Source organism: Balaenoptera acutorostrata, chromosome 14 (genome assembly GCF_949987535.1).
Source record: "Balaenoptera acutorostrata chromosome 14, mBalAcu1.1, whole genome shotgun sequence".
Taxonomy (NCBI): Eukaryota; Metazoa; Chordata; class Mammalia; order Artiodactyla; family Balaenopteridae; genus Balaenoptera; species Balaenoptera acutorostrata.
In genome coordinates, this window is record NC_080077.1 from 21,969,088 (window position 1) to 21,984,366 (window position 15,279).

The window sequence follows — 15,279 nt, forward strand, 5'->3', positions numbered from 1 at the left end:
ACTGAAGACTGATCTAGCCTGGCCTTGGCTGGGATAAATGGGGCAATCCAGCTCCTCCATTTGTATCTCCTCCTCCAATGGGCTGGGCTGGGCATGTTCTGTTGTGACTGGAGAGCTGCAAGCTCTGAACAAGCCTAATTGCATAAGTCCATTTCAACCTTCTTCGTGCAACATGTCTGTTAATATCTCAGACATGTTGGTTAAAGCAAGTCATATAGTTAAATGTAAGGATGTTAAATAAGTCATTCCATCCCTGTAGAGAGCATTGGAAAATGGCAGGGCAAAAGGTAGATAAGAAATGATGAACAATTGGGCCCATTTTTGCAATCTAGGACATGTTCGCTTTTTCAGCTGGAGAACATGAGGCTTAGACAGTAAGTGTCTTACCTAGGGTCACATAGATATATTAAGTGACAGAGCTTGAATTTGAACCTGGGTTTGTCTTTTCTCAAAGCTGGAGCTCTTAATGATGTACTATAAATGCAAGCTTTAGAAACTAGATATGCCTCCAACTCCTTTCCAGATATAAGCCATCATTTAACTCCCTCATTATGCCTCTTAACCAATGAAGACAAAATGCAGCTGTTGATATTATATCATGAAAATGCGGTGAGGAGTAATTAATGTTAGTAAATTCTCTGAAAAAGTGCTAGGTATTATGATCAAAGAAACACACAGACTTTTAAATCACTGCCTGACCTCATTTTACATTGTGTAGTCTTTCAGATCTCTCTTACCTGCCATAGTTTAGAAATGTACTGAGTATAGCATTTCTTAATATTCTCACTCCTCTCTGCCTCAAATCATCCTAGCAATGCCCCAATCTGCCTATACTAGCAGTAATTATACATGAAAGTTATACCCTATACAAATTGCTTTTACAAAAATGACAGTAATATCTTTAAGATTGTCCAGAAAGTTGTATGTTTTAACAGTTGATAAATGTGGACTCTTAGCTGATAGAAAATTTAGTCTTTATATCAACTGCCTTTTCTTTTTTTTTTTAAATAAATTTATTTATTTATTTTTGGCTGCATTGGGTCTTTGTTGCTGCATGTGGGCTTTTCTCTAGTTGTGGCGAGCGGGGGGTACTCTTTGTTGCGGTGCGCGGGCTTCTCATTGCGGCGGCTTCTCTTGTTGTGGAGCACAGGCTCTAGGCATGTGAGCTTCAGTAGTTGTGGCGCTCGGGCTCAGTAGTTGTGGGCTCTAGAGTGCAGGTTCAGTAGTTGTGGCGCACGGGCTTAGTTGCTCTGCAGCATGTGGAATCTTCGCGGACCAGGGCTCAAACCCGTGTCCCCTGCATTGGCAGGCGGATTCTTAACCACTGCGCCACCAGGGAAGTCCTCAACTGCCCTTTCAACAGATGTGTCCTAGCCTAGTTTTGCTTTGTAACTTGCAGCTACTGTTGTTATTCCTTTTATTAAGTCAATTTCATGGCACATGTTTTGAAGAAAGTTGAAAAATTTTATATACTTCTGTTGACCCTAAAAGCAAAACAGCAGAACGGTACATTCAAGCATGTGGCTTGCCAACAATGCATTTCTAAAAAAGTAATTTCGTGGTGTACCCTTTGGCTCTTGGTCTCTGGTCTTGTCCTGGACCATTGACAATATAACAAAGACAACTTCCTGCTTCTCAGAAAAAGGAATTTTTTATAGAGCTCTGAGGACCACTGAGGGTCCATCAGGGTCTTTGTGAATGTCCTGTGGATCAGTAAGGTTTTGGGGATCACCTTGGAAATTCAGATTTAGGAAGGGAGAATATAAAGAAAAGGGAAAATTTGGAGAGAGGTGATACTGTGAAGATGAAGGGACATTGGTTCTGGAATGAGGGGAAAAAACAAGGCTGATAAGTTTCAATCAACATACAAATGATTGGGGGAGACTGAGAAATTCAATTCAGATTCTTTGTGAACATAATAATTTGGGGAACTTGAGTATGGGCTGTATCTCTGCATTCTAGCACTTACCACATATATGACACTCCCCTGCTCTCCCACAAGACCACTTAGGGCAGGGACTGTCACTATGTCTTGAGTGGTGTAATCACAGGATAGACCAATGCATTGCACTTAGCATGCACTACATAAATATTTGTTAATCAAATGTCCCAGAACCAGCTAATACTTCTGTTGTTTTCCTCTAGCAAGAACTCAAAAACTGCCTTTATCTTGTGTAACAAAAGAATAACCCATGAGTTGGATGTAACGTGGGAATTAAATAAAACATAATACCACAATTTATTTAATTGTGTCTGAAGGAAATGTTTCTCATTGTGGTAGACAGAAGGAAGGAACATCACTGTAAGTCAGGGGACCTGTCTTCTCCTTGTTGCTCTGGTTTTGATCTTGGTCACATGATCCATCAGAAGCTTTCCCATTTATATTTGAAAGTTTTTCAGAATTATAAGTGCCAAATTGACACTAGGTACTATCATTATATAAGACACAAGTTAAACTGGAAAGAAGAACTCCAGATACAGGAGCCATGTCTTTTGTCTTTTTCATCTTGCACAGGACTCCAGTGTCTAACTTGGTGCATGGTCAATAGCTGACACTTGGGATGTGTTTATGGAATTAACAAATGATCCTAAACTGTAACATAGAATCATAAAGATGATCTCAGATAATTATTCTTGTCTCTTTGTTTATAGATTGAGATTTTCATATATGATTATTCATGCAGTTGAATTGTTAAAAACTTATGTAAGATATATAAAGTTGTAAGGCAGAATTTCTGCCCTCAAGAAACTTCCTGTCTCATTGGCACACAAGACTTAATTAGCTCCTCTTCCCTCAAATTAAACAGTAATAAAAGGCAATGGGAAAATCCTAGTTAAGTATATTTGGATGTAGGGAGAAATATTTACTCTTGTCAACTTAAGAGAAAAAAAAGCATGGCTCGCAGAAATGAAGGAAATGTGGAAGAGTCACAACCCGGAAGATCAGATCCTACACCTCCCAGGATCTAGGGGGTGGGGCTAGGACACAGGCGCAGCAGGACCCTACAGCTGGGATGGTTTAGTTCTATCCACTTTCTCCTGTCATTCCATTCAGGATTCATGTTCCTGGGAGAGAGAATCCCGTTGGCATGATTAGGGATACATGCTCACTCCTTGGCCAAGAAAGAGCCGCTGGGCAAGAATGCATAAAGTGGGAACCATGTAGTTTCCCAAAGGATAATTTGGGTGCATCTCTGAGCTGCAGTGCATCCTACTGGCAGTATAACAAGAGTTCAGAGAAGGGGGATTCTGGTGAGACTACACAGATGAAAAGGGGTTCAAGCTGGACCTTTAAGGATGGGTGAGAATGAGACAAATGAAGAGGAGGGAAGATTTCAGGTGGGGCCGCAAGAGGGGCAAAGGTTCAGAGTTAGGATTGACGCTGCGTGTTCACCAAAGTTAGACATGGCAGAGACAGAGAAAACAGAAGTTAGTAGAAAGTCCTTGGATTTGTCTCAGTAGAGAAGTGAGGACAGATACCAGGTTTAAAGGATAAATCAATGATTTGGGCAGGGAAACATAAGTGTAGAGCTATCTGAATAGAAGATATTCCCGGAAAGTATAAGGGAAGCCTATGTAGTTTTGAAAGAAAATCAGAAAAATAAATGATACACTGGGAGGAGCTTCTGGGTATGAGATTGAGAATCCAAGTGAAGGGGTAAGTCATGAAGAAGGAGAGAGTCACCACTTGTCCAGAGGCTGGAGGATAGGCAGGGGCTGGGTGAGGGTGGAGCTATCAGCACAACAGTTTAGATGACACTTGTTCTAAACAGACCAGATCTTAGCCACATCAGGTAGAGGTCACTACTGAGTGAAGGGAGCCGTGCTGGATGAGGATTCAAAGATGAAGATGCTTTGGAATATCCAATATGGTTAGAGTTCTCAGGAATCAAAAAGGGGTCAGTGAGAGATCACAGACAATATCTCTGCCTCCGTTAAGGTTAGCATGAATTTGAGTTGCATTTCCAAATGACTGGATAGAAACTATTTTGGGTTAATATTCAAAAGCTAGGGTTTCCAAAACTTTGGAGTTGATTTTAAAGATAAGAAAACTTATTCAGGAATGTAGCCTTTGTTCCTAAACTTAAAGGATTATTGGAAATATTTGGAAGACAGCAGATTGACATATTTTGTTTGTGATGGTTTCCTTTGTTTATATAGGGAATAGTTGCCACAGAAGTCTCTTGGTCTCATATCTTTTTCATAAAATAAATGTATCACTAGAAACACCAGACATTTTAGTGTTTGACTTAGCACTGAAATAGCACCAAATAGAATCTGTTTAGCCATTTTCAGCCTTCTTCTATGCTTGCCCATTATTTATGCTGGAGTTATCTCAAAAAATGGATTATAGGAGAAAGCATGAACCTACAAGCAATCCTTAACCTCAAATATTTGATCTATGTCATCACATTTAAGTCGTTCAGAATCTGCTTAGAAAAGACAACTAGGGAGTTTGGCTTCTCTTCACCCCTTTGAAAGAGTCAGCATTAAGACTTATTAGTGAGCCAGATTCTCCCCATGCCCAAGTCACCCTGTGGTGGCTCTTTCCCCAACTGCTTAAGGCAATGCACAAATAATTGCTTTATGTCATAGATCTGGTTTTACAGAATTAAAAGTAAACCAAAATCTATCTGCTCCCAAAGAAGTCTATGAATCATGTTTTGATAAAAAATAATCACCTTTTTTTTTTTTTAATTTTTATTTATTTATTTATGGCTGTGTTGGGTCTTCGTTTCTGTGCGAGGGCTTTCTCTAGTTGTGGCAAGCGGGGGCCACTCTTCATCGCGGTGCGCGGGCCTCTCACTATCGCAGCCTTTCTTGTTGCAGAGCACAGGCTCCAGACACACAGGCTCAGTAATTGTGGCTCACGGGCCTAGCTGCTCTGCGGCATGTGGGATCTTCCCAGACCAGGGCTCGAACCCGTGTCCCCTGCATTAGCAGGCAGATTCTCAACCACTGCGCCACCAGGGAAGCCCAATCACCTTTTATTTAACCATTTTTCAGTTTAAAAAATGTATCTACCTGGTCTTAAAGGGGCCCTTTAGTATACTGTGTATAATTCTTCACAAGGCATAACCTAGTCATTAGTATGGCTAATCCTAACAACCACAGTCACAACCACTGGGACTCCTATTGATTGAGTTTGAACTAAGTTCCTTACAAATATTGTCTATTGAATATAGATAATCATAATGTAGATTGGACTATAGATAATCATAATCATATGAAGTAGGTATTATTATGATGATCCATTTATGTAAATGTGTAATGAGGACAGTGAGGCTTAGGAAGACTAGGTAACTAGCCTGGTATCACACAATTAGTAACAAGGCCAGACTTGAGCATACATCTGGATGGTTCCAAAGCCCACCCTTTCACCATGCATTATAGTTTCTTTACTTAGTAAATGCCTCTGTATGTGACATTATGCTAAGTTCTTGACCAGAAACGGGTACCCTTACTTGTTTGTCTTTAATATTTTTTAATTAAAAAATTTTAAAATTTTCCTTTTAAGTTAATTTTAAACTTAAAAAACTTGTACAAGCGGTACAAAAATCCCTGTATATCCAGATTCCTCAAAAGTTAATCTTAAAAAAAAAAAGTTAATCTTACATAATAGAGTATAATGCTCAAAATCAGGAAATTAACATTAATACCATTCTATTATATTACCTACAGAACTTATTCACATTTCACCAGTTTTCCCACTACTGTCCAGGACCTAAACCAGGATGACATATTGCATTTAGTTGTCACGTCTCCTTGATTTCTTTCAGGGCCAGCCCTACACTCGCATGACCCTGGGAGTGAGCGCTTCTGCAGATTTTGCACCCAAGGGGCTTTGCTTGCTTCATTCCAGTCCCTTTAGTCTAGAACAGCTCTTCAGTCTTTCTTTGCCTTTCACACCCTTAACCCTTTAAAAAAGTACTCACCAGTTATTTCTGCAGAATGTTCCTTGATTTGTGTTTGTCTGCTGTTTCTTCATGAATAAATTTGCATTGTGGGTTAACTACTATAGAAGTTATGTTGTGTCCTTCTTGGTGCATCGTACCAAGTGGCATGTGATGTTGATTTGTCACGTCACTTGTGATACTACCTTTGATCATTTGGTTAAGGTAGTACCTGCTAGATTTCCCTACTATAAACTATTTTTCCTTTGCCATTAATAAGTATTTTGCAGGGGAGCTACTTTGAGACTATGTAAATATCCTTGTTTCTCATAATACTTTTGCCACTAATTTTATCATTTATTGATCACTCTTGTCTAAAACAGTGATTATTATAGTGTTTGAAAATGGTGACATTCTTTTTCCATCATTACTTCTACATCTATTAATTGGAATTTTATTGTAAGGAAGAGCTTTTTCTTCTTCCCTGTTTATTCAGTTATTTATTTATATTAGAATGGACTGATGGATTCTGTGGTTTACAGTCTATTACTATCATTATTTATTTTGTTTTTTCAAATTTGGCCAAAAAACCCCCTTCGAGTTGGCTCCTGGATCCTTTTGATGTGTTCCCATCATTTTGTTTTAAGCACTTACTTTCTGGCATCACAGGTTTTCCCAGGCCCATCTTGTACTTTCACTGCCTAGCCATGACATGAGCCATTTCTCCAAGGAGCCCTGGTTCATTCTGTTGGAGCATGGTATTCAGAAACCAAGATCTGGGCATTAGGTGTACTTACTGCTGCTGGAGTATCATTGCTTCTAGTTTCTCTCAGAGGAGAGAGCTAGAAACATATGTGCATATACACATGTTTATATCTATTTGTATATCTATCTTTCTTTATATATAATAAAAACCATTATTTCATAGTGATACCTCCAATTCCATTCGAATACCACAAGGTTTATCCTGAATGCTCTTTATTTGTAACCCCTTTCTCTGACAACGATAAAACAGGCTCTCATTAGCCACAATTTTTTCATTTATTTACTTAATACTAGAATTCACAGGAAGTAATTTCCCATACCCCTGTATGTACATTTGTGCATGGTTCATTTTATCTTTAGTTTTAGTGCACATAGTAAAAATACTGTTTTTCAAAGTAACTGAGGTTTGTTCCTTTTTCTCCTTCGCTTTCTGTATGGTTGTGTTATTCATTTGTTATTATACAGTTAGGTTTATTTCTTTGTTTGCCTTCTCTACCAGTTACCAGTTTATTGCCCTTCATCTCCAAATTCACCCTTCATTACTTACTCTGCAAAAATGGAGATGGATCCTTTAAGTATTTCTTTTTTGCAATAAGCACAATGTTATAATTTGCCAGTGAAGGGCACTACAGGGACATTGTAGAGAAAGGGATTTCTCTTCCTGGTTCCAGTGTGCTGCTGTTTTGTTATCTTCTCACTCCTATCACTTGGCTACCAGCAGTGTGTGGAAAAATCCAGGGTTGCTTGTCCGGACCACAGTGTCCCTTGGTGAGCTCACTGCCTTGACCCTGGTCCAGTGACCACCTCACTGTGGCCCTCCCAGCACGGACATCACACACTCTGGGCCTCGTGCTGCTCTGCTGATGAATGGGCTTCCAGTGTCCCAACTCCTTCTGTGTGCCAGTCTGCTAGTCTTGGCCACTTGGACCCCAGAGGAGTGCTTTTGGTTTGCTGGCCAGCTGCATTTCCTTCCTGAAAGCTTTGGCTTGCCTGTACCACAGAGGGTTATTTCCTGTTTATCTGGTGACTGTGGAGCTGCTCTGGCCCAGGAAATCCACTAATTTTTAGCCTTCACTGAATCCAATGAGGTCTGAATCTCATCCTCAGGGAGGAGCCCCTTCCAAGTTCGTTCATTCCTTATACTCCCTCTCTCTGTGTTAGAGTATTTTTTAGAGTACTGCTTACACCTTTACAGTTACTCCCATGTTATAGTTTACATTAAATTTCCCTGTTTGAATTACTGCATGATTTATACCTCCTGATTGGATTCATACATATTTCATTTGGTTTCCCTTTCCCATCCTTGTTGATTTTGTGTATCTATATGCCTTGAGTAAGTGAATCACTACTATCGTTGCCAAAAGTCAGAACTATTTAAAAAGGGTTGCTCAGAAGAGTCAATCCCCTGCCCCCATCAGTCGATTCTATCCTCTTCTCATTTCCCCCATCCTTTACAACCCATTCCACCTGCTCCTTGTATATAACCAATCTCATTAGTTTCTAGTTTATCCTTTCTCTATTTCCTTTTGCACTATTAAGCAGATACATGCATAATTTATTTCCTTTTTTCTTTCACGAAGGACAGCATCCTACTGTTATTCTTTTATACTTTGCTTTTTTCACTTAATATGTCCTAGTAAATACACCATGCCAGTTCATAGAAATCTTTATCATTCTTTTTTTTACAGCTGCATAGTACTCCATTGTCTACATGTACTATAGTTTATTCAGCTACTCTTTTAATCATGGTTATTAAAAATGGTTATTTAAAAAAACATGGTTGTTTTCAAACAATGTTGTAATAAATAATCTGCACATATATATTTTTGTATTTTTGGAGATGTATCTTCAGGGTAGATTCCTAGAAGTGGGATCTCTCAGTTGAGAGGTAAGTGAATGAATTGTTTTGTTAGTCATTGCCAAGTTCCCCTCCCAAAGGGCTGTGCCAATTTGTATTCCCATCAGCAATGCGTGAGAGTGCCTGTTTTCCCCTAACCCTGCCAACAGGATGTGTTGTCATGCTTTTTGAATTTTTGCTTATCTGATAGGTGAGAAACGGTATAGTTCTAACTTGCATTTCTTTAATTATGAATTATTTGAATATCTTTTCAAATGTTTAAATGACATATATATGTTTTAAAATAAATTTTCTGTTCCTGTCTTTTTTTCTGTTTTTCTCTTGAGTTTGGTCATTTCTCCTTCTTACAGAATTATTTAAATATTGAGGATATTAGCCCCTTGTCTCTGGTATAAGTTACAAACATTTTTCCCAACATGTCAACAGCCTTTTGACTTTTGCCATACAAGTCAATCTATTCTTTTATTTTTTTCCTGTATTGGGAGTCATGGTTAGAAAGACTTTCCCTGTACCAAGGTTAAAGAGGAATATACCCATATTTTTTTCCCATACTTACATAGTTTAAATGTCTATGCTCAGATTCCTGATTCATTTAGTTTATTCTTGTGTATGGTGTAAGATAGGTATAGATTTTGTCTTTTTCCGGTAGTTACCCAGTTTTCCCTATTTTTGCCCCAGCAATGTGAGATGCCCTTTGTCACACACTAAATTTCCATATGTACGTGGGTCTCTTCAGGGACTTTTTATTCTATCCCACTGGTCTGTTTGCCTAATCATATGCCAGTATCCAACTGCTTTAGATATAAAGGCTTTATAGCAGACTTTAGTGTTTGGTAGAGCCAGTTTCCCTTAGAGTTATTCTTTTTAATTGATCTCCTGGCTATACTTGCACATTTATTTTTCCATACTAATGTTAATATCAAATTGTCCTTGATAGTTAATATGATTGAATTATGTGATGATAAACTGAGGAAGCAATTCAGGAGCCCAGAGGTACATTGCATCAGCAGTTAATAATTCAGCCAATGGGAGTCCATGGCAGAGAGACTTGGGACCTAGCATCAGTAGCGCAGATGGAGTAAGAAAAGTCATAGAAGTAGGAGGCAAACACCAGGTAAGATCCATATCCTGGAAATCATGATTGGCTAGAGCCTCAAATCAGAAGTTCAGAAGCAGTGGCCAAGCTCAGAAGTTGGCAAATCACAACCTTACACAATTGTGGTAAAGAGCCAGCAGTCTCAGTGTGGGAGCCCACAAATTCTGAGTCCACAGGTGAAGTGAACTTAAATTACCCATTGGGTAGGAAAATTCTCAACTCTCTATTCAAATAACCAACAATGTGGCTTTAAAGAGTTTTGTTTAAATGTATTTATGCCTGACATATTTCTGGAGTAAGCTTTGTCTCATTTTGTTCCTGGGGAATCTAAGTTCCCTCTTGCAGAGTTCAATAATTTGAAACTAAAAGTTTTAAATGCATTTTAAACAGCCACTTTCCCTCCCCTGCCCACACATTTACCAAAATAAACAAGGCCACCCTGCAAGCCGCTGTCTGATTTGCATAGCAGCGAGAGCTGATGCAAATTCTCACATTTGGGGCTATTTCAGTTTCTGGGATGGCAAAGGGTTTCTTTCCTTAAATAATCTTGAGCATGGTACCTTTTCTAAAGCATGGTTACTGTAAAGTGAAACATTTAAGGAAATAAAGTGTTCATGATAAAAGAAAAATTTTAGATGGTGTCAGGTTTGATTTTTGCAGTAAGAAAACATCACATCCCTGAGTGGAGAGTTAGAATTTGTAGCCCGGAGGTTGGCTGTGGCTACGGCCTCACTCCCACCCGCTCGCTGTCACACAGGGCTCCACCAGTCCTGCCCTCCACACACACACGTCACTTTTTCCCTCTCATAAAAAAGCAGGACCTGAAGCCCCTTTGCACACTCTTCTGAGTCTTTTCTCCTTATAAGCATAAAATTGCCACCTGCTGTGTTTCTCTTTTTTTCCTAAAGTAAATTCAAGAGCTTTGTAATTTTAACCTAATGTTTGTAAAGAATCCAGCAGAGCATATGCTCGTAAACAGGTAAACAGTAAACTCCGATTTATCCAACCTGGTGATAAGACTGTGAAGTAAGCTCGGTTTGTCACGTCCTCACCCCTTTCTCCCATGGTACCATCTCATCCTGCCCTATTGCCTGGAGATGCCCAGTGTCCCTGGTTCTGCGTCCAGTGCATGAACATTGTTACGTTAACAAGGGTTGATAATGGCCAATTAACTGGTAAAGCAAATAGGAGGAAAAGGGAAGGGAATTAATATCTATAGAGCATCTACTTTGTCCAAGGCAAAAGTGCTTTAAGTACCTTGTTTCATCTAAATGTCATACCCCTCCATGAAGTGGGCATTTCTAGCCTCATTTTTTTCACTGTGTCATTCATTAGCCAGATTTTCTCTTGCCTCTGCCTGACCCAGAGCCCTTGCTGAATTATGGTGCCTTCATTTTTTCTTTTTTTTTAACATCTTTATTGGAGTATAATTGCTTTACAATGTTGTGTTAGTTTCTGCTGTGTAACAAAGTGAATCAGCTATACTGTACATATATCCCCATATCCCCTCCCTCTTGCCTCTCCCTCCCACCCTCCCTATCCCACCCCTCTAGGTGGTCACACAGCACCAAGCTGATCTCCCTGTGCTATGCAGCTGCTTCCTACTAGCTATCTGTTTTACATTTCGTAGTGTATATATGTCCATGCCACTCTCTCACTTTGTCCCAGCTTACCCTTCCCCCTCCCCATGTCCTCAAGTCCATTCTCTACGTCTGAGTCTTTATTCCTGTCCTGCCCCTAGGTTCATCAGAACCATTTTTTTTTTTTTTTTAGATTCCATATATATGTGTCAGCATATGGTATTTGTTTTTCTCTCTCTGACTTACTTCACTCTGTATGACAGACTCTAGGTCCATCCACCTCACTACAAATAACTCAATTTCCTTCCTTTTTATGGCTGAGTAATATTCCATTGTATATATGTGCCACATCTTCATTATCCACTCATCTGTCGATGGACGCTTAGGTTGCTTCCATGTCCTGGCTATTGTAAATAGTGCTGCAATGAACATTGTGGTATGTGTCGCTTTTTGAATTATGGTTTTCTTAGGCTATATGCCTAGTAGTGGGATTGCTGGGTCGTATGGTAGTTCTATTTTTACTTTCTTAAGGAACCTCCATACTGTTCTCCATAGTGGCTGTATCAATTTACATTCCCACCAACAGTGCAAGAGGGTTCCCTTTTCTCCACACCCTCTCCAGCATTTATTGTTTGTAGATTTTTTGATGATGGCCATTCTGACTGGTGTGAGGTGATACCTCATTGTGGTTTTGATTTGGATTTCTCTAATGATTAGCGATGTTGAGCATCCTTTCATGTGTTTGTTGGCAATCTGTATATCTTCTTTGGAGAAATGTCTATTTAGGTCTTCTGCCTGTCTTTGGATTGGGTTGTTTGTTTTTTTGATGTTGAGCTGCATGAGCTGCTTGTATATTTTGCAGATTAATCCTTTGTCTGTTGCTTTGTTTGCAAATATTTTCTCCATTCTGAGGGTTGTCTTTTCGTCTTGTTTATGTTTTCCTTTGCTGTGCAAAAGCTTTGAAGTTTCATTAGGTCCCATTTGTTTATTTTTGTTTTTATTTCCATTTCTCTAGGAAGTGGGTCAAAAAGGATCTTGTTGTGATTTATGTCATAGAGTGTTGTACCTATGTTTTCCTCTAAGAATTTTGTAGTGTCTGGCCTTACATTTAGGTCTTTAATGCATTTTGAGTTTATTTTTGTATACGGTGTTAGGGAGTGTTCTAATTTTATTCTTTTACATGTAGCTGTCCAGTTTTCCCAGCACCACTTATTGAAGAGGCTGCCTTTTCTCCATTGTATATTCTTTCCTCCTTTATCAAAGATAAGGTGACCATATGTGCGTGGGTTTATCTCTGGGCTTTCTATCCTGTTCCATTGATCTATATTTCTGTTTTTGTGCCAGTACCAAACTGTCTTGATTACTGTAGCTTTGTAATATAGTCTGAAGTCAGGGAGCCTGATTCCTCCAGCTCCATTTTTCTTTCTCAAGATTGCTTTGGCTATTTGCGGTCTTTTGTGTTTCCATACAAATTGTGAAATTTTTTGTTCTAGTTCTGTGAAAAATGCCATTGGTAGTTTGATAGGGATTACATTGAATCTGTAGATTGCTTTGGGTAGTATAGTCATTTTCACAAAGTTGATTCTTCCAATCCAAGAATGTGGTATATCTCTCCATCTGTTTGTATCGTCTTTAATTTCTTTCATCAGTGTCTTATAGTTTTCTGCATACAGGTCTTTTGTCTCCTTAGGTAGGTTTATTCCTAGGTATTTTATTCTTTTTGTTACAGTGGTAAATGGGAGTGTTTCCTTAATTTCTGTTTCAGATTTTTGGTTGTTAGTGTATAGGAATGCAAGAGATTTCTGTGCATTAATTTTGTATCCTGCTACTTTACCAAATTCATTGATTAGCTCCAGTAGTTTTCTGGTAGCCTCTTTAGAATTCTCTATGTATAGCATCATGTCATCTGCAAACAGTGACAGTTTTACTTCTTCTTTTCTGATTTGGATTCCTTTTATTTCTTTTTCTTCTCTGATTGCCGTGGCTAAAACTTCCAAAACTATGTTAAATAATAGCGGTGAGAGTGGACAACCTTGTCTTGTTCCTGATCTTAGAGGAAATGGTTTCAGTTTTTCACCATTGAGAACAATGTTGTCTGTGAGTTTGTCATATATGGCCTTTATTATGTTAAGGTAGGTTCCCTCTATGGCTACTTTCTGGAGAGTTTTTATCATAAATGGGTGTTGAATTTTGTCCAAAGCTTTTTCTGCAGGTACTGAGATGATCATATGGTATTTCTCCTTCAGTTTGTTAATATGGTTTATCACATTGATTGATTTGCATGTTTTGAGGAATCCTTGCATTCCTGGGATAAACCCCACTTCATCATGGTGTATGATCCTTTTAATGTGCTGTTGGATTCTGTTTGCTAGTATTTTGTTGAGGATTTTTGCATCTATGTTCATCAGTGATATTGGCCTGTAGTTTTCTTTCTTTGTGACATCTTTGTCTGGTTTTGGTATCAGGGTGATGGTGACGTCGTAGAATGAGTTTGGGAGTGTTCCTCCCTCTGCTATATTTTGGAAGAGTTTGAGAACGATAGGTGTTAGCTCTTCTCTAAATGTTTGATAGAATTCGCCTGTGAAGCCATCTGGTCCTGGGCTTTTGTTTGTTGGGAGATTTTTAATCACAGTTTCAATTTCAGTGCTTGTGATTGGTCTGTTTATATTTTCTATTTCTTCCTGGTTCAGTCTCAGAAGGTTGTGCTTTTCTAAGAACTTGTCCATTTCTTCCAGGTTGTCCATTTTATTGGCAGAGTTGCTTGTAGTAATCTCTCATGATCCTTTGTATATCTGCAGTGTCAGTTGTTACTTCTCCTTTTTAATTTCTGATTCTGTTGATTTGAGTCTTCTCCCTTTTCTTCTTGATGAGTCTGGCTAATGGTTTATCAATTTTGTTTATCTTCTCAAAGAACCAGCTTTTAGTTTTATTGATCTTTGCTATTGTTTCCTTCATTTTTTTTTTCATTTATTTCTGATCTGAGCTTTATGATTTCTTTCCTTCTGCTAGGGTTTTTTTTGTCCTTCTTTCTCTAATTGCTTTAGGTGTAAGGTTATGTTGTTTATTTGGGATTTTTCTTGTTTCTTGAGGTAGGATTGTGTTGCTATAAAATTCCCTGTTAGAACTGCTTTTGTTGCATCCCATAGGTTTTAGGTCTTCGTATTTTCATTGTCATTTATTTCTAGGTATTTTTTTAATATATATAAATTTATTTATTTATTTATTTTTGGCTGTGTTAGGTCTTCATTGCTGCATGCAGGTTTTCTCTAGTTGCAACGAGCAGGGGCTACTCTTTGTTGCTGTGCGTAGGTTTCTCATTGTGGTGGCTTCTCTTGTTGCGAAGCATGGGCTCTAGGCCTGCGGGCTTCAGTAGTTGTGGCTTGCGGGCTCAGTAGTTGTGGCTCATGGGCTCTAGAGTGCAGGCTCAGTAGTTGTGGCTCACTGGCTTAGTTGCTCCGCAGCATGTGGGACCTTCCCAGACCAGGGCTCGGACCCGTGTCCCCTGCATTGGCAGGTGGATTCTAAACCACTGCGCCACCAGGGAAGCCTGGTATTTTTTGATTTCCTCTTTGATTCTTCAGTTATCTCTTGGGTATTTAGTAGCATATTGTTTAGCCTCCATGTGTTTGTATTTTTTACATTTTTTTTCTGTAACTGATATCTAGAGTCATAACATTGTGGTCGGAAAGATACTTGATATGATTCCAATTTTCTTAAATTTACCAAAGCTTGATTTGTGACCCAAGATATGCTCTATCCTGGAGAATGTTCCATGAGGACTTGGGAAGTAAATGTATTCTGTTGTTTTTGGATGGAATGTCCTATAAATATCAATTAAGTCCACCTTGTCTCATTTGTCATTTAAAGCTTGTGTTTCCTTATTTATTTTCATTTTGGATGATCTGTCCATTGGTGAAAGTGGGGTGTTAAAGTCCCCTACTATTATTGTGTTACTCTTGATTTCCTCTTTTATGGCTCTTAGCATTTGCCTTATGTATTGAGGTGCTCCTATGTTGGGTGCATACATATTTACAATTGTTATATCTTCTTCTTGGATTGATCCCTTGATCATTATGTAGTGTCCTT

The 15,279-nt window shown here is 38.8% G+C and overlaps 1 protein-coding gene across 2 annotated transcripts in view; it reads left to right on the forward strand.

The window, feature by feature from the left end:
- Positions 1-15,279, forward strand: part of ADAT2 (adenosine deaminase tRNA specific 2) — a 113,908-nt gene that overhangs the window by 35,313 nt on the left and 63,316 nt on the right. The gene's annotated exons all lie outside the window — the stretch shown is intronic.